At 44.7% G+C, this 23,618-nt stretch overlaps 1 pseudogene; it reads left to right on the top strand.

Annotated features, from left to right (window-relative positions):
* Positions 1-2,010: 2,010 nt before the first annotated feature.
* Positions 2,011-3,136, top strand: LOC100597762 (annotated as a pseudogene).
* The last annotated feature ends 20,482 nt before the right edge of the window (positions 3,137-23,618 follow it).

Genomic DNA, 23,618 nt, shown 5'->3' with positions numbered 1-23,618 from the left:
GGCTGAGTCCATTCTCTACGCTGTCTGCTGTGGCACATCAGTGATTCTGAATGTAAACTGAAGGCCCACGGCAGCTTTGTCAGCTCAGCAGCCAAGCAAATGACCCGAGAAAAATGGGGGCAACCACGGGCTACTTGGTGCTGGAAATGGGTCATTAAAACATAAAATTATCAGACCCTTTTTGTAAGCAATGGTTGCTGTGAGAAAGCCCATGAGGCAGTAGGGGATGGGGAACTAATCTCTTTCTTTACACCTTGGGGAAGCCGACCTTCAATAGGCTCAGTCACCAGGTACTTTGTCACATGCATGGTCATTGGTTAGGAAGATTCAGTTAATCAGGGCATTTTGCCTGAGAAATTTGCTTTAACAATTAATAGCTAGGAAAAAAACACGAAGGTACTTTTTCCCATTGTTTGATATATTTTTCAACATAATATTTCTTACTATTTTTTGAGAGCTTCTGAATACAACCCATATTTCATCTTCAGGGATAAAAATCCTCAAATCTTCTTGCCTTTTCCTTAATTTATAATTATTACTGAAAATAATAGAAAAGCATTAGCAACCCAGCCGGGCACGGTGGCTCACGCCTGTAATCCCAGCACTTTGGGAGGCCGAGGCGGGCAGATCATGAGGTCGAGAGATCGAGACCATTCTGGCCAACATGGTGAAACACCATCTCTACTAAAAATATAAAAATTAGCTGGGTGTGGTGGTGCACGCCTGTAGTCCCAGCTACTCAGGAGGCTGAGGCAGGAGAATCGCTTGAACGTGGGAGGTGGAGGTTGCAGTGAGCCAAGATTGCGCCATTGCACTCCAGCCTGGAGACAGAGCAAGACTCTGTCTCAAAAAAAAAAAAAAGAAAAAGAAAACCATTAGCAACCATGTTGTATGTTTACACAGACTTTAATTACTAATCAATAGTTCTTTACTCTCTTTGGTAAAGAAAAATACCTTTCCCAGCTGGGTGCAGTGGCTCATGCCTGTAATCCCAGCACTTTGATAGGTCGAGGCGGGTGGATCACCTGAGGTCAGGAGTTTGAAACCAGCCGGGCTAACATGGTGAAACCCCATCTCTACTAAAAATACAAAATTAGCGGGGCATGGTGGCAGATGCCTGTAGTCCCAGCTACTCAGGAGGCTGAGGCAGGAGAATCCCTTGAACCTGGGAGGCAGAGGTTGCAGTGAGCCGAGATCGTGCCACCGCACTCCAGCCTGGGCAACAAGAGCGAAACTCCATCTCAAAAAAGAAAAAAAGGAAAAAAAAAGGAAAATACCTTTCCCAATTAACCAGTGTCCTTGTTGATGATGATTTCAATCTCCATGGCATTGTTTACTCCCCTTCGGTGGCCAGAGGAGAAGCCATTTTCAGAGGACGGATAGATTCTAGGCATGGCAATCACCTGGTCCCCTGGGCTTCCCAGCTGGCAGGGCTGGCATTTGGGAAGATGGGGAATGATGCGATCCACAGGGGCAGGCTGAGAAGGTGGCCGGGCAGAGCATCTGATCCCAGTGTCTGACACCAGTGGCCCATTCCCTCCACCTTCGCCGGGGCAAAGCCCACTTGTGCCTCGTGCATTTGCCTCTTGGTTCCTAGTCCTCTCTAGGAATCACTGAGGCACTGCTGAGCTGAGGAATCTCTGCACAGGATGTCATGGGAGCCATTCAACCTGCAGAGGATAAAATGCAGATAGAGGAAGGTGGTCTCTGAGTTGGAAGAGAAGGCGCTGAGGCCTCCAGGTGCAGGTTTTGAAGAAAGGCAGTATATTAATATTTCATGCCATGCCACACAAAGGGTCTGCTGACCCGGGTAGATTGAAGTCTTGTGACTGTCTGGTAGGCTCTACTACCTATCTCATAAACAGAAGGTGCTAAACAGAGGCGCAGAACCTGGCTGAATTGTTGCTACCAGCTAAAATGGGTTCTAGACCGCCGAGATCGCATCTGCCTGGCAAGCACAGAGCCTTGTCCCTTGCCACTCCGCCGCCCATCCACACCTGCCGCCAGCTCACCATGGATGATGATACCATCGCCCTCGTCATCGGCAATGATGGCTCTGGCATGGGCAAGGCTGGCTTCGCAGGCAACGATGCTCTCCAGGCCGTCTTCCTCTCCATCATGGGGCACTCCAGGCACGAGGGTGTGATAGAGGGCATGGGTCAGAAGGACTCCTACATGGGCAACAAGGGCCCAGAGCAAGAGAGGCATTCTGACCCTGAAGTACCGCATCGAGCATGGCATCGTCACCAACTGGGAGGACATGGAGGAGATTTGGCTCCACACCTTCTACAATGAGCTGCATGTGGCTCCTGAGGAGCACCCCCTGCTGCTGACCGAGGCCTCCCTGAACCCCAAGGCCAACTACGAGAAGGTAAACCAGATCATGTTTGAGACCTTCAACACCCCAGCCATGTACATGGCCATCCAGGCCTTGCTGTCCCTGTAAGCCTCTGGCCGTACCACTGGCATCATGATGGACTCTGGTGATGGGGTCACCCACACTGTGCCCATCTACGAGGGGTGTGCCCTCCCCCACACCATCCTGCATCTGGACCTGGCTGGCCCAGACCTGACTGACCACCTCATGAAGATCCTCACCGAGCACGGCTACAGCTTCACCACCACGGCCAAGCGGGAAATCGTGCATGACATCAAGCAGAAGCTGTGCTATGCCGCCCTGGACTTTGAGCAGGAGATGGCCATGGCGGCCTCCAACCCCCTGCTGGAGAACAGCTAGGAGCTGCCAGGTGGCCAAGTCATCTGCAACGAGCAGTTCCACTGCCCTGAGGCACTCTTCCAGCCTTCCTTCCTGGGCATGGAATCCTGTGGCACCCACGAAACTACCTTCAACTCCATCATGAAGTGTGACATGGACATCTGCAAAGACCAGTACATCAACACAGTGCTGTCTGGCGGCACCACCTTGTACCCTGGCATCACTGACAGGATGCAGGAGATCACCAGCCTGGCTCCAAGCACGATGAAGATCAAGATCATTGCTCCTTCCGAGCACAAATACTCCATGTGGATTGGCAGCTCCATCCTGGCCTCGCTGGCCACCTCCCAGCAGATGTGGATCAGCAAGCAGGAGTATGACGAGTCCAGCCCCTCCATCGTCCACCGCAAATGCTTCTAGGTGGACTGTTACTTAGTTGCATTACACCCTCTCTTGACAAAACCTAACTTGAGCAGAAAACAAGATGAGATTGGCATGGCTTTATTTGCTTTTTTGGTTTTATGGTTTTTTTTTTTTTTTGTCTTGACTCCGGATTTAAAAACTGGAACGGTGAAGGTGACAGCAGTGGGTTGGAGCAAGCATCCCCCGAAGTTCTACAATGTGGCTGAGACTTTGATTGTATATTGTTCTTTTTTTTTTTAATAATCATTCCAAATATCCTGAGATGCATTGTTACAGGAAGTCCCTTGCCCTCCTAAAAGCCACTCTGCTTCTCTTTAAGGAGAATGGCCCAGTCTTCTCCCGAGTCTACACAGGAGGTGATAGCATTGCTTCATGTAAATTATGTAATGCAAAATTTTTTAAATCTTCGCCTTAATACTTTTTAATTTTGTTTTATTTTGAATGATCAGCCTTCGTGGTGCCTCTTTTTTGTCCCCCCAACTTGAGACGTATGAAGGCTTTTGGTCTCCCTAGGAGTGGGTAGAGGCAGCCAGGGTTTACCTGTACACTGACTTGAGACCAGCTGAATAAAAGTGCACACCTTAAAAACAAAATAAACTAATAAAATAAAATAAAATGGGTTCTAAGAAGTACCATTTTGTATTCTCGTGACACGCACCACACTTATACTTTATTTTCATGATTCCAGAACCATATTTTGATCAACTAGAGTGATTTATGGAATATATTCGAAATAGAGGTTAACTCGTTCCCTGGGTGCTGTGTGGAAATTCAGTCACCCCAGAAGCATGGTCCATTCCTAAATCGGAAGAGACCCACGGAGCTGCCTGGGAAAGAGCCATATGCAGGGTAGGACACTGAGCAGGAGCCCCGGGGGAGGTGCCTATTACCTGGTCTGGGTCTAGATCTGTTCTAGGTAGTTAGACAGGCATGAGCGGGGCAGGAGAGGGCTCTCCCCCACCCACTAGGAACGTCAAGTGATGGCTCAGCAGTTACCACATTGCTGCTCTAAAAATGGTAATTGGGCAGCCAGGAAGAGACAATCTCTGGATGGTCTACACCTGTTAACATTAAAAGCGTTAATTGCCGAAACCCAGGATTGAACCAGGGACCTTTAGATCTTCAGTCTAACGCTCTCCCGTGGTGGGAAGATCACAAGGTTAAGAGATCAAGACCATCCTGGCCAACATGGTGAAACCCTGTCTCTGCTAAACATACAAAAATTAGCTGGGCATGGTGGCACGTGCCTGTAGTCCCAGCTACTCAGGAGGCTGAGGCAGGAGAATCGCTTGAACCAGGAGGTGGAGGTTGCAGTGAGCCAAGATCGCACCACTGCACTCCAGCCTGGTGACGGAGCGAGACTCCGTCTCAAAAAAAAAAAAAAAAAAAAAAAAAAAAAAAAAAAAAAAAAAGTGTTAATTGAATGCAGACCCCAGGGAGAAGCAGCTTCTGGGGCATGCACGTTAAGTGACAAAATGGCAAAGTATGATGCTGGGGGGGGGACACATGCCACCAGAGAAAGGAAAAAGCCCCAGATGGGCAGGCATGTAACTCCCTAAACACACTGCACGTGCTCATTTCCAAAGGGTAAGGAAAGCACTGCGCATGTGGAAAATGCACCCTAGGGGAAGAATCATGGGAAAGAGGGGAGCCTATGAAGTCCCAGGATCAAGGTTAAAGGGGCTGTTTTTCTCTCTTTGACCTTCAGGCGCTCACTTGGGTCTCTTCCAAGGGTTCTTTCCTTTCTTTTCTGTTCTAAAGCCTTTTAAATAAACTTCCACTCCTGCTCTGAAATTCGCCTCTGTCTCTTTTTCTGCTTTATGGCCCTCAGTTTAATTCTTTCTTCTGAGGAGGCAAGGGCTGAAGTTGCTACGGACCCATATGGATACACTGCCAGTAACTTGGGGTAACTCGGATCTCCGCCATCGCTAACAGATCAGCCCTTCTGATCCAGCTAACATACATCCCTGGTTAGCTCACCCCCATGATGGGTGGGCTGTGTTCTGTCATCACCCAGGTCTTATCTATTCCTAATGTTCCCTGACCTGTTACCCTCTGACCACTGGACAGATGCCCAGTGGTTCACTCGGATGGTTCAAAACTGTTCCTAGCCCTTACAAGCTGGTAAATTAAAAAGAAGAGAGCTTACAGATGGCCAGCTTCTTCTCCCCTAAATAGCAAGCCTGTAAAACAGACCCTTTTCCTGGGGATAGTGAACATGGATCAGTTAGAAATAAGGGATATTCAGGTTGGGAGAGGACTTAGAAGCACCTACAGGGAGGCTGCTGAAGATGAGGCCCTGTGCAGTTCCCCTTCGTTAATTTTTCACAAAACTATAGAAGCAAACTAATAATCATGTTGTCTAATATATGACCATGTCACCTGCAGCTGGGAGGGGGTGGGGAGAGAAAATGACTACCCTGAACTTCCAATTATGCTATGATAACAGTTTAAATTTTATTGAGTAAATAATTATCTCTGTGGGTTTAACAAAAAACAAAACACAGCACAACACCATTAGTCATCTGTCTGAGGTAAAGCTGAAATATATATTTAACACATGCGTTTCTTATTCAATGCCCTGATTCAGAGCAAGGCGTGAGCCACTCATACCTCCAGGGGGTAAATGACTAGCTCTTTTGGTAAATTAGGTTTTTGTTTTCATTTCCTGTTAGATTCTTTGTCTTCAGTTTTTAATTTATTTGAACCAAAGGCAAGAGGGAAGTGGGGTATGTGGGTTTCTCATAATGATCTATACAAGAATTTGGCATGTGTCAAGTGTCAATTTGGCATGTGCAGGACCCAGTTCAGGAGGAAACAGGGGCACATTAGTGTTGCTTGGAAGAAGTAGGGAGGCAGACAACAGGGCTTTGGACACACTGATTTATCTTAAAAGCAGCAGCTAGTAAGCCCTCTTCTGATGTGCACTGGGTCAGAAGCAAAGACTTTGAGGACAGTATTAGGAGATAAAATCCTGAGATAAAGTTGATATTTTCCCTGTTGATTCTAAGAAGTCAAATAGAAGCCTTATGTGTGTGGCTGGCATCAATTTCGCTGTCTGCTTGCCCAGTGATAACAGTTTTTTTTCTCTCTCTCTTTTTCTTTGTTTACTTTCTTTTTAAAAAAATCTTTATCCTTTTTTGGGGGTGGACAGGGTCTCGCTCTGTTGCCCAGGCTGAGTGCAGTGGCACGATCATGACTCACTGCAGCCTCGACCCCCTAGGCCCAGATGATCCTCCCACCTCAGCCTCCCAATTAGCTGGGACCACAGTTGTGCACCACGATGCCCAACTAATTTTTTATTTTTTGTAGAGAGGGGGGTCTTGCAATGTTGCCAAGGCTGGTCTCAAACCCCTGAATTCAAGAGAGCCTCCCACCTCGGCCTCCCAAAATCCCTGTTGGGATTACATGCACGAACCACTGTGCCAGGCAACAGTTCTCTCTAACTAGCTAACGAAAGGACGGGGTACTTCCAGGGTGCTGGCCCCTTATATAGGCTTTCCTATCATGGAGTCTCTCTTGGCTTATGACAACATCTGGATTCTCTTGCCTGTGTGGTACAGGTTTAGGCAGCTGAGATTGCCTTGGCAAGAAACAAATGTGATTATGACGACACCACTCCATAAAGAACCCTTTTGTCTTGGTTGGCTGCTGAGTTAGTCTAGTTCCTCATGGGAGAAGAAGGAAAAGTATGTCGATTTGAGGCTTTCTTCAGCTTTATTGGCCAAGCCATCTTGCTCTAGCTTGAATCTCCCGGGGGTGTGAATTGATTGCTGAGGGTCTGCTGTGAGTTTGGCTGCTAGGGGCTTAGAGCTGCTCCACTAAACTGTCCTGGCATAGGGGGATTATCTTGCCTGGGGGGCTACTTCTGCAGGTAGCAGTTTGTGAGCAGAGGATAACCTTTGCTTGGGTACAATGACAGGGCACAAAAGGCCACTCCCCTGTGTCAAGATGGGACAACTACAAGGTGCGGTCTGTGTTCTGGAGCGCCCCATGGGACTGGGCTGGAGCCAGTCTCTATTGAGGACCTGACCCTTGCTTAACTTGCTTCCCTTGCCCTATCCTGTTCCCTCACTCTCCTTCACAGGGCAATGCTCCCCCAATCAATAAGGTTCGCAAGAATTCCCATCTTAGCTCTGGTTCTAGGAAACTGACCTAGGACAGTGATATAGTTTGGCTGTGTGTCCCCATCCAAATCTCATCTCGAATTGTAATCCCCATGTATTGAGGGAGGGACCTGGTGGGAGGTGATTGGATCACGGAGACAGTTTCCCCAATGCTGTTCTCATGATAGTGCGTGAGTTCTCACGAGATCTGATGGTTTTATAAACCGCAGTTCCACTGGGCTGTTTTCTCTCACCTGCCGCCATGGAAGAGACACCTGCTTCCCCTTCCGCCATGATTGTAAGTTTCCTGAGTCCTCTCCAGCCATACAGAACTGTGAGTAAATTAAAACTTTCCTTTATAAATTACCCAGTCTCAGGGAAGTTCTTTAAAGTGTGTGAAAACAGACTAATACAAACAGGGTGCTTGTCAGAAGGCAAGATTCCTTGACTCCACCCACAAGAGGAATTCAGTAGGCCTGAGTGAGGCTTTGGAGGCTGTGGTTTTATTAAGCACACAGGTGATTCTGATGAACATGAGCCCAGGCCAATACCTGGGGAAGCACAAGGGCCACACCTGATGAAGTGAGTCAGGGATTAGTCTACTGAGGGCTAGAGTCTGTGCCAACCTGCAGGAGGGGCTGCAGGTATTATTACGCGGGGCAGGCACTCTGACTTCAGCTCTGGGTTTACTTGTGATGCCCTTTGTGAGCGTTAATATGGAATGTCAACTTGATTGGATGGAAGGATGCACAGTATTATTCCTGGGTGTGTCTGTGAGGGTGGCACCAAAGGAGATTAACATTTGAGTCAGTGGACTGGGAGAGGCAGACCCACCCTCCATCTAGGTGGGCACCATCTAATCAGCTGCCAGTGCAGCTAGAATAAAGCAGGCAGGAGAAGATGGAAGAGCAGACTTGCTGAGTCTTCCGGCCTTCATCTTTCTCCAGTGCTGGATGCTTCCTGCCCTCAAACATCAGACTCCAAGTTCTTCAGCTTTTGGACTCTTGATCTTACACCAGTGGTTTGCCAGGGGCTCTCGGGCCTTTGTCCACAGACTGGAGGCTGCACTGTCAGCTCCCCTACTTTTGAGGTTTTGGGACTCGGACTGATCCACCACTGGCTTCCTGGCTCCTCAACTTGTAGACAGCCTATCGTGGGACTTTACCTTGTGATTGTGTGAGTCAATTCTCCTTAGTAAACTCCCTTTCAAATATACATCTATCCTATTAGTTCTGTACCTGAAGAGAACTCTGACTAATACACCTTGATCTTGAAGGAAGCAGAATTTTCTTTGAGTTGAGTGACTGTAGCCCCCAAAGTTCCTAGGAGAGTTTTGTGCAAGAAGTCATGAGGGCCCAGACAAAACCTCACAGCCTCTGGCTAGAATTCTGCATTTAGGGACGGAGGCCTGATTCTCCCACTGGGAAGAAAGGTGCTGAAGCTCTACCCTAGCCACGTTGGGAAGGCAGCGTCTGCCTATCCAAGAAGCGGCTTGTTACCAAAGCCAAAGCCTAAGGCAGCAATAACACCTCTGATTTCTAACGGGGACTATTTGTACATAATTACTAAATATTGATCACACATTCAGCAGTGTGCCTAAATTAAAGACAAACCAAATCTCGTAACAGCACCAAAAGAATCTTATTGCAAACAGTCATCATGTAGCCCTTTTCTGCAATACTTTAATGGGCTTTTATAGAACTCTCAAGTGTACTCAAAGTGTGATTGCTTCCTGGCACCATCCTCTATGACCCTGCAAAGCCCCCAGGACCTGCCCTCCATCACGTCTAAGACCACCCCCACCTCACCTAATTTGCTGTTTACCCACCCATTTACTTGTTTTTTTTTTCAATTTTTGCAATTCTATTTTCTGTCTTTTTTGTTTGTTTGTTTGTTTGTTTGAGATGGAGTCTCACTCCGTCACCCAGGCTGGAGGGCAGATCTCAGCTCACTGCAAGCTCCGCCTCCCGGGTTCAAGTGTTCAAGTGATTCTCCCTGCCTCAGCCTCCCGAGTAGCTGGGATTACAGGCACCCAACACCACGCCCAGCTAATTTTTGTATTTTTAGTAGAGATGGGGTTTTGTCATGTTGGCCAGGCTGGTCTCGAACCCCTGACCTCAGATGATCCACCCACCTCAGCCTCCCAAAGTGCTGGGATTACAGGTGTGAGCCACCGCACTCGGCCAATTCCATTTTCAAATTTCAATTTTGTCTTTTTCAAAATCTAGGTAATTTTTGTTATCTCTTATTGCTTGATTATTTTTGAAATTCCTTTTTTTCAGCTTTTAAACATTTTATCCACGGTTATTTTGTATTTTGAGTCTGATAATTTCATTACCCAAAGGAAGGGGGTTTAATTCTGTTGTTGATTGTTTTTGCTGATTCTCACTCATGGTAACCTGTTTGCTTGTGTTTTTCATGTTATTTGATTCTGAACTCATTTTGTTGATCTTAATGTATGGGAACCCTGAGGACCTGAGATGGGGTTGCTTTTATCCAAGGAGGACTTGGGTTTGCTTCTCCTGAGAGCCGGGAGCACTGTCCCAGCCGAACAAGAGTCTTCCTTTCTCTTCCCCACTCTGTTTCACTGCAGCCCATGGCTTAGCCTAATCAATGCACGGCTAATCCTGGCATCTCAGCTCTAGGCAGCTCTGTCTTTTATATTTGCTTGTTCCCCACCAATCTAAATAACAAACAAAGAGAGGCTGTCTAAAAGAAAAGATGTTTACTTGGGAACAGAGCATTGCAATGTGAATACCTGTGCCATAGGTAAACCATGTGCATATTCAGGGAGGTAAAGGAAGAGAAAGATTTTTAAAGGAAAAAATGAAGGGGATTACGTAATTGTTTTGAAATACTTATCCCTGGCTAAAAGATCAATAACAAGGGTGACACCCGTCCAAGGCTGGAGAGGCAGTTGCTGGGTAGATGTCCTTACAGAAGCATTTGTTGTATAAGGCTGTGATGGTCTTGGTACAAAGTTGTGGTTTCTGCAGCCTTTCATGGTCAGGCATACAAGTGTGAGAATCCTCTCTTCATGGCCTTCTTGGATCTATTTGTTACAGTTTTCTTAACCTTAGTGACTCCGTTTTGCTTCTGACAACTTTCACATCCCCAATGTTCCCACTTCGGAATCATCTCACTTTTTCCTCCTATACTTACTATCACCCCAACAATACAATAAGGAGTCTGTTTTTTGCAGGAGTTAGCTATTGTATGCAGCACTGCTAGACTTGCTTTCCCTCTGTTTCCATTGAGTTGTTGCTCTGTGTTGGGGGTGGGGTAGTGCTACCACTGTGTCATCCCTCTCTGTTATCTCTGAAACACAGAGCTTAGTAAGTAGGAAGGGTCCTTTATGTCACTACTGATTTGCTGGTTAATAGCTAAACATCAAGTCAGGCAAATTAACATGCTTCCCAGTTATGCCCTTTCTAGTCCTACGTGGTGTGGCCTTTGCTAATTATTTGCACTTCCGTTATTCTGGAGCGCTTCCTTCCTTCACTCGTAAGTGATTAATGCAATGTTGCCGGTACAGCTTCGCCCACCACCACCTCCAAGCCTGTTGCCAACTGTGGTTTGGAGAGGCTGGGCCAGCATCCCGGAGGCCTGTTTGTTTGTCCTAGTATTCATTACTATTTGGCTCTCCTCCCATCTGCTGCCAATGCAGAGTTATTTATATCAAATTGGAGAAGCCTTGGTGAGCTCCGCTGTGATAACTCACATCCTCAGAATGCCTTTCATCCCAAAGGACTTTACACGTGGTATCCTCGCAGGAAACCCTTTCCCGCTGACCCAGGGGTAAATCCTGGCTTCCCTGGGAAGTGGCAGCTGCTGGTCCATCTGCTTGGCTGATAAGGACTTTGCACTCAGATTAAGAGCCCTGGACCACAAAACATGCGGTGGAACTTGCCCAAAGAGGTCGTGACAGCTGAGTCACAGGGAATAGCACTGAAACTGCGACCCTGGGGCATGGAGAATGTCTATGAGGGGTGAGCCAGGGCGCTGAGTCATGCCTCTCAGCCTGGCATTGACTTGCTGAGTGTCAGAGCTTCCAGAAGGTGACACTGCTTAGAAGTCACCAACCTTCCTCCTGCCAGCCTGGTCCGTGAGCTCTGCTCTTCTGAGGCCGACATGCCATCCCCCTCCAAAGGATTTACTGTCATCAGTGTCACATTTGGGTGATAATTCATCAGCTCTCATTTTTTCAACGAATATAGGTTCATTACATCCAGCGTTTCACCGTTTGACACAGGATAGAGCTCAAATGAAGGGCTTGTGATGTTCTGGCAGCAGTCTAACTCAATCAACAAATTAACACGAGTCCACAGGCACAGGTCTCTAAAGAAATTAGATCACTCCGAAAGAAATCAGGCTAGGGGTGGGAAGGTCAATCATCATTTTAAATGAAACTGAGCAAATTATTGACAAATTTGTGCTCTTGTTGGGGCTTCCAGCAAGTAGTATCAGACGGATTACTTTGGGAAAGAGCCAAAGAGAAAAATATATGGCCTGGCAAAATTTTTTATGGAGAAAATATTTTTAAATTTCTTTTTTTTTTTCTATTTTTAGTTTATTTCTTTTCTCTTTTTTGTTTTCTTTCTTTTTTTTTTTTTCTCACTCTCTTACCCAGGCTGGAGTGCAGTGGCACAATCAGAGTTCACTGTTACCTCGACCTCCTGGGTTCAACCAATCTTCCCGCCTCAGTCTCCCAAGTAGCTGGGACTACAGATACATACCACTATGCCTGGCTAATTTTTATTTTTTTATTTTTAAATGTTTTTGTAGAGATGGGATCTCGTTATATTACTCAGGCCAGTCTTGAATTCCTGGTCTCAAGCAATCCGCCCACCTCGGCCTCCCAAAGTGCTGGAATTATAGGCATGAGCCACTGCGCTCAGCCAGGAAATAAATTTTTAAATCAAATTTATTGACAGGTTGGCCATACAGTATCTAATCAGTGCAGGGAGGTGATCATGCAGTTGAGGGAAACTGCTACCAAGAAGCCTACCCCATCCCGTAGCCTCCAGGAAGGAGTTTTTGCCAGGGGAATATCAATATTGCACCACCAGACCAGTGTTGAAATTCAGTGGGTGCAGGGAGGTGGCAGGTGTGGGCGGTAAATTTCAAAACACTTATTTTGAAACGCCCACGATGCCTGGATCACAGATCCTGTGACTGGCAGAATAACCAGTGCTGTTTACACATCCGTGGAGGGTGAGTCTTCTTCTCCCGCTATCAGAAGAGCATCGCATGCTCTGTAAGAGCAAAACTCTGGTTGCTTGGACTTTGTCTCTTTGTCTCTTAAATGCAGCACTTGCCACAGTATATTCTCACTGGTTAAAGTTTTCCCCCTGCTGTCACAGATTCCTTTCTCACTCTCTGAAGTTTAGTCAGAATCAATATCACAAGCTGGACTTTTAACTCAGGACAAGTAGATGTTAACTGTTCTGTCACTTTCATTTCTGGAGAAAGGGAAATAGATGGGGGTTTGTAGAATCTCCAGGACTGGCTGAGCTCTTTAGTAGAGAAACTGGTTTTGTAGACTAACAGTTGATGCCCCAAGATAAAACAATATACATCATTTATATCCCACTTTTGTTCGTTTTGGACGTTTTAAGAGATTTCTTTTTCATTTGATTTTTATCGTAGTATATTACAAAATCAGGAATAAAAAAATTAAAACCTTTGAAATTTGTTATTTCTGTTTTTCTTGTTCTCAAGCCTTTTGATGCCCTTTTCACCTTAATTATCATATATATAATATATATATAGAGAGAGAGAGACAGGGCCTCACTTCATCACCCAGGCTGGAGTACAGTGATGTGATGATCTTGGCTCACTACAGCCTTGACCTCCCGGGTTCAAGTGATCCTCCTACCTCAGCCCCTCAAGTAGCTGGAACTACAGGCACATGTCCCCATGCCCAGCTAATTTTTTAATTTTTTGTAGAGATGGGGTTTCACCATGTTGCCCAGGCATATCTCAAACTCCTGAGCTCAAGTGATCCATCTGCCTCCCAAAGTGCTGGGATTAGAGGTGTGACCCACCTCACCTGGCTGCCTTCTTAATAATCTGCAATTGACCTTGCTTCTTATTTTGCCGAGAAAATAGATGGCATCCTAAAAGAACTTTCATGTCCCACCTCCCCGTCCACTGTCCTCCTGTGTCTGTCCCGAAATACTGTCTGTTTGCTCCATTACTCTAATGAACTGTTCCTCCTCCATGTACAAATGGTGCATCCCTTCCCACTTACTCAAAAATGTTGCTCCTGTGATCATCTAATCTGCTCTTTTTTCTGCACTAGATTATTCCCATGAGTACACAAATGTGCTGTCAACATTCTCATCTTAAAAAACCCTCTAGGCCAGGCGCAGTGGCTCACACCTGTAATCCCAGCACACTTCAGGAGGCTGAGGCAGCTGGATCACTTGAGGTCAGAAGTTCAAGACCAGCCTAGCCAATATGGTGAAACCCTGTCTCTACTAAAAATATATAAAGTAGCCAAGCATGGTGGCGGGCACCTGTAATCCCAGCTACTTGGGAGGCTGAGCCAGGAGAATTGCTTGAACCTGGGAGGCAGAGGTTGCAGTGAGCCAAGATCGCACCACTGCACTCCAGCCTGGGTGACAGAGCGAGACTCTGTCACAAAACAAAACACAAAACCCTCTTGACCCCATGCCCTCCTCTAGGTACAGACTCATTTCTCAGCTTCCCTTTACAGGGACTTCTGTGTTGCCACCAGGGCTTTTGTTCTCACAACAGTGAAACCACCAATGCCAATGTTGATGTTGATGGTGATGTCCAATGCCTGGGCTGAGGAAGGCCATAGCATCTGTGGCCAATGGTGTCTCCACCAGGTCAGTTCTGCAAAATGCCTTGGGTCATTTTTCCTGTTTCAAGAGCTCTTGTCCAAACCTGGTTCTTCAAGCCTCTGTGTCACTGGCACCCTTTCAGTAAGTTCTATTTTGGTTTAAATGAACTAGAATTGGTTTCTGAGGCTTGTAGTAAAGAGTGCTGAACTAATAGACTGGGGAAATCAACTGACTTGGCTCTATACATACAGTCATTTCTAAACTAGACAATTTGGGAGATTTCCCTGGGCCCTTTGCCAGGAGTCGGGGAAGTGCTGTGGTTCCATCTGTCAATGGTTGAAGAATGGTCTATCACCACCATCCAGACCAATCAGCCTCTCCTCCCGATGCTGCCCCTTAGTGACAGCTTTCTCCCTTTTAGGATTGACTGTCATGTTCATTCTGTCCAGATTTGATCATTCAAAAACTTAAGAAGCAGAGTGGGTGCGGTGGCTCACGCCTATAATCCCAGCACTTTGGGAGGCCGAACCCTTGAGCCTAGGAGTTCAAGACCAGCCTGGGCAGCATAGTGAGACCCCATCTCTATTAAAAATACAAACATTAGCCAGGTGTGGTGGTTTGTGCCTGTAGTTCCCAGCTACTCAGGCAGTTGAGGAGAGAAGATTGCTTAAGCCTGGGAGGTCGAGGCTGCAGTGAGCCTCAATCACGCCTTTGCGCTCTAGCTGTGAGACAAAGTGAGACTCTGTCTCAATAAATAAAGTGTACATACAAAGGAATATTATGTGGCAGCAAAAATGAGTGAACCTGGGCTACATGTTCAACATGAATAAGTTTCATAGATAGCAGGTGGGACAAAAAAGTAGTCTGCAGAAGGATGTATACTGCATCCTTACAAAAATTAAAAATCACGGGAAGCAATGCTACATTGTACCTAGGAATGCATGCATCTGTACCAAAGTATAAAGAAATACATGTCAATGGTGAGCACTAAACTATGAATAATTAGTATTTCTGGGAACAGGGGTGTGAAGGTGAAATGTAATAAACGGGCACAAAGCCTCACTTTATTTGTAAGGTTTTATTTAACAAGCTGGGTGGTGGGTACACTTTTTCACATATCTAAAATGTTTTGTAGTAAAAAATTAATGAAACAAAGGGATTAGGAAAGAGGGGTCAGCCAGAGAGGTTTTCCCAGGTCACTTAGGGGCGCCTGTGGGTCTTTCATGCACTGTTTTTTTCCCAAAAGTGGGCTTGAGATCAATTAGGGCACTGATTTGGCCAACATTTCCACCAGCATTGCTCAGTTTCCTGGTGCATCAAATAATGATTCTGTTGATACTAAATATCTGCCTCCTGCAGCTTATATGGCATGATTTGTTGCGAGGAAATGTGAGCAGCTAACAATCAGCTTGGTTCATTTCATCTCTTCCTTTCCCATCTCCTTCCTGTTGTGGGTTTATTTAGGGAAAAAAATAGGTAACTGGTTTCTGGCAGTGCTTTCTTCTCTCTGGGTTCTTGGCCGTGTACTCACTAACCTTCTCCAGTAGGAGTAGGAAAAGATACCTAATGCTAAATGATGAGTTAATGGGTGCAGCACACCATCATGGCACATGTATACATATGTAACAAACCTGTACGTTGTGCACATGTACCCTAAAACTTAAAGTATAATAATAATAAAATTTTTAAAAAAGGAGTAGGAAAAGAAATCCCCCAAGACATTTGAATAAAAGGGGATGCAGCTATGATCAGCTCAGTGACATAGAAATATTGGGAAAGTTAGTTCTATATCCTCTTCATACCAGGATATTTGTTGTTGACCTCTCACTCCATGAAGAACTGCCTGCCCAGATGTTGGGCAGCTGTAAAACAAGCAAAAGACTTCACTAGGATGTGGAAGGGAGACAGTAATAAATTAGCAGTATTTATCAAGATCCCTCCAAATGTTCTCACCTTTTAACCCAGCACTTCCACTTTTAAGGCACTAACCAAAGGTAATAATCAAATATTACCAAATATTTATATCTCCCAAACTACAAAACAAACCTAAGGCTCTCAAACAATGGGATAGCTAATAAACGTATAAAATAGCCAAACAACATACCATTATGTAGCCATTGAATATGATATGTATAAGCGTTTTAAATGACATGTAGAAATATTCACAGTAGCACTTGGAAGAAACAGGATATGAAAGTGTAATCTACAATATCAGCCCTATTCTGTAAATGTCTCTACCATCTATCAATCTACACAGATATATAGAGGAAAAACAGAAATGATATATACAGAAACATTAGCAGTAGGGATCTCTGGGTAAAGGGATTACAGCAATTAAAAAATACACACTCTAATGATTTTTCCAAAGTTTCATGTATTGAATATATATTCCTTTTTAAGAAAATAGGGGGAAAAGTTATTTAAAAAAAAGGACTCTGAGCTTCCCGGAGCAGGATCTCAGTGTACTTGCCCTTCTGACATACCTGAGGGATTGAACTTAATCAGCGGATGCTATGATAACCTCAGGGGCAGAATGTGTCGAACCTGTGTGTATATGTAACAGGGCTCACCCCATGTCAGCTCTCAGGTGATTGTGGAGCCTCACCCACTCAAAAAGGGGGTGCCCCCACCCACCTAACCTCCCACTCTTCTTCAGAACCTTGGCCTCCAAGGAAGATGCTATTTGGATCCAAGGTATGAAAACCCAGGCACACTCTCCAGGGCGGAAACAGGTGGCTTCATGGTTGTGACTTTAGAACTCTCCTAATCAACCCTTCCTTCCCATCACTTTCCCAGAAAACCATCCTACTTGATCACCAGGGCCCAGAATTCCACTGGGGACACTCATTCATTGGTTGAAGCTTTGGTACCTAGGAATCATCTAGGACATTTGTGGAAAGGATTTAGACTAGGTGACCTCTGAGATCGCCTGTTAAGATTCCATAGTATCATGCTTCTTTCTTTTAATGTGAATAAATTCCAAATCCTTTCTTGAAAAATGATTTGGGCCAGGCACAGTGGCTCACACCTGTAATCCCAGCACTTTGGGAGGCTGAGGCGGGCAGATCACGTGACATCAGGAGTTCAAGACCAGCCTGGCCAACAGGGCGAAACCTCGTCTCTACTAAAAATACAAAAATTAGCCAGGTGTGATCGCACGTTTGCACATGCCTGTAATCCCAGCTACTCAAGAGGCTGAAGCAGGAGAATTGCTTGAACCTGGGAGATGGAGGTTGCAGTGAGCCGAGATTATACCACTGCACTCCAGCCTGGGAGACACAGTAAAAGTCCATCTCAAAAAAAAAAATAATAATAATAACGATTTAGATAGTGAATTGGAGCATCTGTAATCTGAGGAAGGAGGAACAGAAACAGAGCAGAACTGTAAGGAAAATGCAAACCAAGTGTGGGTCCCTCACCTAAGCCTGGGCCTCCCTACAGGCTGGCTTTTCTTCTCCTCCGGGGTGAGCAGCAGGGAGGAGAAGCAGTCTCATGGTTCGAGTTGGAAAGCGGAGCAGACATGGTCACTTATCTGCAGCTTCTGAATGGAGGGTGAAGCTTCAAGACTCACCAGGATGCGCAGTCTGCGTTGAAGTTTGTCTCCCCGTCATTCCTGTGTTGACATCCTAATCTCCAGTACCTTAGAATGTGACCTTATTTGGAGACAGCATTGTTGCAGATACAATTAGTTAAGACAAGGCTATACTGGAGTATTATGGGCCCCTAATCCAATATGATTGATGTCGTTATCAAAAAGGGAAATTTGGAGACATACACACACAGGGAGAGTGCCATGTGAAGACTGGAATTTTGCTGCCACAAGCCCAGGAACTCCAGAATCTAGCCGAGAGCCTCCAACCGATCTTTCCCTGGTGCCTTCGGAGACAGCGGGGCCCTGCCAACATCTTCATCTTAGACTATGGCCTCCAGAGCTGCATGATAATTCATTTCTGTTGCTCTAAGACACCCAGTGTGTCGTTCCCTGTTACAGTAGCTGTGGGAAACTAACACAGTGCGCCTGCAGGAGACGCTGGTGAGGGGCAGTTCATCAAACCCCACCCAGTTTGAGCCAGCCTTTGGAACTGGCTCCCAGATGCCTGCAGCCCCGCTACCCTGGCCTCTGATTCCATCCAAACCCCCATTCAAGAGAAAGGGTTAAGGGAATCTCACATCACCCAGGAGCCTTCTGCTGGAGCACAGTTTATTTAAACTGTCGGGTCCATCTTTATTACTACTGACACACCCTCATACAAGTGACTCATAAAACTGGGTATAAAAGGAAGGCAGAATCATTTTTAATCCCTCTAATGTAATATAATGGGAAAATTAATCATGTATTATAGCAGACAATTGAAAATCACTCAGAGTGTTCTCTTCATCCTGAAACTTGGCAGTGGAAGGTTCTTTTCCCACAGTTTTCTGAACTCTGTGCATCTTTTAAATCTTTGGTAAAGGAAACATCAGATCATTGAAATAAGCCTTTTTTTCCCCCTGAGTTTCTTCATTAAAGAAGCAAACCAACAATCAGGAATGCAGGTGAGGCTGGCATCCTGCAGATGTCAGCATTCTAGGATCTCTTTGCAGTGTGAAAAGAGAAAAAATCATCTGCCTGTTCCCCAGAAGACGTGGCTGGAGTCTAATTCATTACTCATATTTAACAATCACTCTCCAGTTTCTCCTGGGGAAATATTTTGCAAAGGGAATTGAAACTGCACAATGACCCAAGGGATAAACATAGTTTAGCTAAATTTGCAACAAAGTAGGGCAAAAGAAGACACAGAGACAAAGCCACTGGGGCTACCCAGACTGGCTGGGCCCCTGATCCTGTGGGATCCCTTACCAGGGTGGCCTGAACAGTGACATTGCAGCTGCTCACTGCAAGTGCCTAACAGTCAAGGGTCATTTCCCCGGGAATATGCTAATTATCTCTGTAAGATTTGTTCCCATCTTTCTTTCAACAAGGACTTCCTGGTCACTGGTAAACCCACACTGGTCTCTTCACTGCTCAGGCACAGCCCAGAGAAGCAGCCAAAACAGATGCCACTGTCACCAGCCACCGTGTTGTCTGCAGGACCCCAGCCAAGGTGACGAGGTGGCATGTGGCCACTGGCTGCTGAGATTGATGCCATTTTAGCTATTTAGAAGGCTCCTGCTGTGCTGTGCCAGTCATCAAGCTTACGAAGGAGAAATTGGGATCTGCTCCAGGCAAAACCAAAACACCAAAACTAACATCATCAACAAAGAGTTGTTAAAGCTGCTAAAGAAAAAAAAGTCTCTGGCCTTGGTGGCGTATTATGGATTCAAATGGCAGAGCACAGTAATGTTTCCAACGAGTTTTTGATTCAAGGATAAATGTTGGTTCCAAGAGTCTGTTCGTACAGCATCAGAGCCCAAGAGAGCTTCCAGTAAAGAATGTAATTGGCTGACATGAGGTACAGGAACCCAGCAGCTCCTTGGTGGTTTTCAACAGTCCCTTCTTCCACTTTTGTTGACAGAGTGTGAAAATTGGTTGGAACGCCCTAGAACCATCAACCCACCAACGCTGGGCCTGCTCTTGCTCATGCCTCCTCCAGGATCTCCGTGGGGCTGGGGAGGTGGAGAGAGTGCTCTCTGCAGGGGCTGCTGGGCCTCATCCCGTGGTCCTTCCTGCCTCCCACATTGAATGCCTGCTGATCTGGAGGGCACAGAGAGCCCTCACCTCCTTTCATTCCATCAACAGTTTATCAGGTGTCTGCTGTGTACCCACTCAACGCAAAATGAAAGACTTGATTATAGTCAGTTCTGAAAAATGTCTTCTGTCACCTAGATCCACAGATTTCATATAGAAGCATGGCTTGGCATTCAAAACTATTCATTTTCTGAGTTTTGGAAAGTGATATCAAGAGATAGCAATGGATATTCTTTTCTCCAAACAGCTCTATTTCAAAACATTTTATCTCAATGATTCAGTTCATGAGTGATGAGGAATAAGGGCATAGCAGACAAAGGAGAAGCTGATCAGATGCTTCCAGAAGAGCTACCAAACAAACATCCCAACACAGTGTTAGCAATCTACCTAAGTCTTTACTTCCAACTTTTAAAAACATTAATGGAACATAGAGTTCCTCCCAGGAATGGCTTTTATTGTATTTTTTTTAAAATGTTGGCCGGGCCTGGTGGCTCACGCCTGTAATCCCAGCACTTTGGGAGGCCGAGGCAGGCAGATCACGAGGTCAGGAGATCGAGACCATCCTGGCTAACACGGTGAAACCCTGTCTCTACTAAAAGTGCAAAAAAAATTAGCCGGGCATGGTGGTGGATGCCTGTAGTCCCAGCTACTCGGGAGGCTGAGGCAGGAGAATGGTGTGAACCTGGGAGGCAGAGCTTGCAGTGAGCCGAGAATGCACCACTCTACTCCAGCCTGGGCAACAAAGCAAGACTCCGTCTCAAAAAAAAAATGTTCTATTGCTTTGAATGTTAAAAATAGAAGAAATACAGATATTTAAAAACAATGCAGAAGTTCTATCCCATAACAAATCAGCCATTTTATGTTTCCTACTAGTTTTTTAAAAAATGTATTTGTGTTATATAATTGTACAACACAGATGAAATTTTATTTTCCATTTTAGTTAAATCATAAACATTTGTGTTTCTACATAATTTCATACTTTTATCAATGTTTACTGATTCATTGTATTCCATCTAGGGAACATACTACAATTTACCTACAATCCTTTGCTATTACAAATGTCTACAACAGGGATTTTCATGTGTATATGGTTTTTTGCTTTGTTGAAATATTTCCTTAGGAAAATTCATAGGATGGAGATTGTTGGTCTAATGGGCATTTTTTCTTTTATTTGTTTTTCACGCATTGCAATGTGTTTTGTTTGGAAAGTTTCACAACAGCATTTGAGGTCACAGGGAACACTTGTGTGTTGCAAAACCAAGGCTGGGGATCCCAGGGCCTGGCATTGACTCTATCAAGATTTGGCACTGGTCTAGAGACAAACCAGCCTGGCTTTGAAGCATAAAGGAGTGTGTTTCAGAGGCAGATAGAAAAAGAGAGTCACATCTGAAACAATACAGACATATACAAATGACTACACTAGAAAAATGATCTTTTGCCTGATTGATTTTTTTCTGCTGCCATTAGCACGTTATGAAAATGAAGTTCCCAGTTTTCATTTTATCTGTGACTCATCAGAAAATCTTTTCAACTACATTCAGGGCTAGCAGTGGGCCTTGTTAATAACAGGCACTCAACACATATTTGTTGAATCGAATTGCAGGGAACTGAATTTTTATAGGACTTTATTCCATTATTCTGTTTTTTGCAGCGGACTATAGCATGAACAAGAAATAAACCATTGTCGTCATAGCACGGAGATTTGAGGGTTTGTTACTGTAGCATTACCTAGATGCTCTGGGCCGATATGCCACCTGTCAAGTGCTTTATTTGAAAAATGGCTAAATGCACAAAGGTATTTGTAGTATTATTTAAAATTACAAAAGAAAAGAAACTATACCTTTGTCTACCAGATTGGGCAAGAAACAAAAAAAAAGAAGAAAAGAAACTACTGTGGAAATTAAGTAAATAATGGAATTCCACTTAGTTTATTATATAGTCATTAAAATTAATGTTTACAAAGACCTTGAAATTACATGGAAAATTTTTATGTTATAAGATTAATTTTAAGAGGAAGACAAAATTGTAAATGTACATAGTTGACATTACATTTCCAAAGCTAGGCATATGGAAAAAGAATGAAAGCAGTGCAACAAAATAATTATGATGATAGCTTTATTTTTATTTTTATTTCAGACAGGGTATTGCCTTGTCATTGAGGCTGGAATGCAGTGGCATGATCACAAGTCACTGCAGCCTTGACTTCCCAGGCTCAAGTGATCCTCCCACCTCAGTCTCCTGAGTAGCTGGGACTGTAAGTGCCTGCTACTACACCCAGCTAAATTTTTTTTTTTTTTTTTGGTGGAGATGGGGTCTCCCTCTGTTGCCCAGGCTGGTCTTGAACTTTCTGGGCTCAAGGGATCCTCTTACTTCAGTCTCCCAGAGTGTGTCCAGACTCATAGGTTTAAATTTGAGATAACAGATTTGATTTTTTCTCCTTTTCCTAATTTTCAGTATTTCTAAGAGTACACATTGTTCTCATACTTAATAGAAATGTTTTGTAAAAGATCATTTTCCCTGAGTATCACTTTTTTCCTTTCTTTTTTTCTGAGATGGAGTCTTGCTCTGTTACCAGGGTGGAGTGCAGTGGTATGATCTCAGCTTACTGCAACCTCTGCCTCCTAGGTTCAAGTGATTCTCCTGCCTCAGCCTCCCAAGTAGTTGGGATTACAGGCACACACCACCATACCCAGCTAATTTTTGTATTTTTACTACAGATGGGGTTTCACCATGTTGGCCAGGTTGGTCTTGAACTCCTGACCTCAGGAGATCCACCCGCCTCGGCCTCCCAAAGTGCTGGGATTACAGGCGTGAGCCACCACACCCGGCCTCCTATTTCTTTTATAGTAATTCATTTCTTGATTTAACCAGTATTTGTTAAGCATGTATTATGTGCTCCTTATTCTGGGGACACAGCCATGAATGAAAATCTGGCAAATTCATTTTCTGCTTTAATTAAAGTCATTTGCTAACACTTTTTTTTAAAAAAAAATCTGCAATCACTGTTAAAGTTGTGGGTCTACACTTTGCAGCTTTAGTTAATAATTGTTATTAAACTCTAGAAAATAGGTTCCAGTCAGAATACTGCTAGATATTAAGTGTTCCATAAAGTTGCTGATTATGGACATGTACAGTATGTAACAGCTACACATATAATGGAATCCAAGTTTTATAGAAACACTCAGCTTGATTCTGTGAACCTAGAATTAGAAGCCAGACTCCAACTAGCAGAAAAGCACAGTCCCACTGGGGCAGGAAACAGGGAAGCAGAGATTTCCTCTGTTGCTCTAAGAGTTGTCTCACTATGCCCTCCAAAGCCAGCAAAGCAAAGAGCTCTGGTTCACAAGATTTTCCCTTTAAAAAGTGTAAAACACTTAAAAGTTAAAAATTAAAAAGAATTCGTGGGGCACTCAATCTGTTTTTTAATAACCTTTATTGTTGTACTGATTATAAAAAATAATGTTCTTCATAGAAAATATGAATAATGCAGAAAATTAAGAAGAATATAAAGCCCATCTATAATCCTGCCACACAAAGATAACAACTGTAATTATTATGGTGAACCTCCATGCAGTCTTTCTTTTAGGGTGGGGGTTTGCAAACTTTTTCTATATAGGGCCAGATAGTAAATATTTCAGGTTTTGCAGGCCCCCCCCGCCCCATCATTGCAACTCCTCAACTCTGTCATTACAGAGTGAGGGCAGCCATAAACAATACATAAATGAATGAATGTGGCTCTGTCCCAATAAAACTGCATTTACAAAAACAGGCAGCTGGCCTGATTTGGCCCCACTCACAGTTTGCTGACCCCTGTTCTAGACCATTCCATTTGGAGAGAGGCAAGCATGGACTTCCAGATTCATATTTCTCCATCCCCTCCTTGTTATTTCCAT

This window comes from Nomascus leucogenys, chromosome 4 (assembly GCF_006542625.1).
Source record: "Nomascus leucogenys isolate Asia chromosome 4, Asia_NLE_v1, whole genome shotgun sequence".
Lineage (NCBI taxonomy): Eukaryota > Metazoa > Chordata > Mammalia > Primates > Hylobatidae > Nomascus > Nomascus leucogenys.
This window is presented reverse-complemented; position numbering and strand designations above follow the sequence as displayed.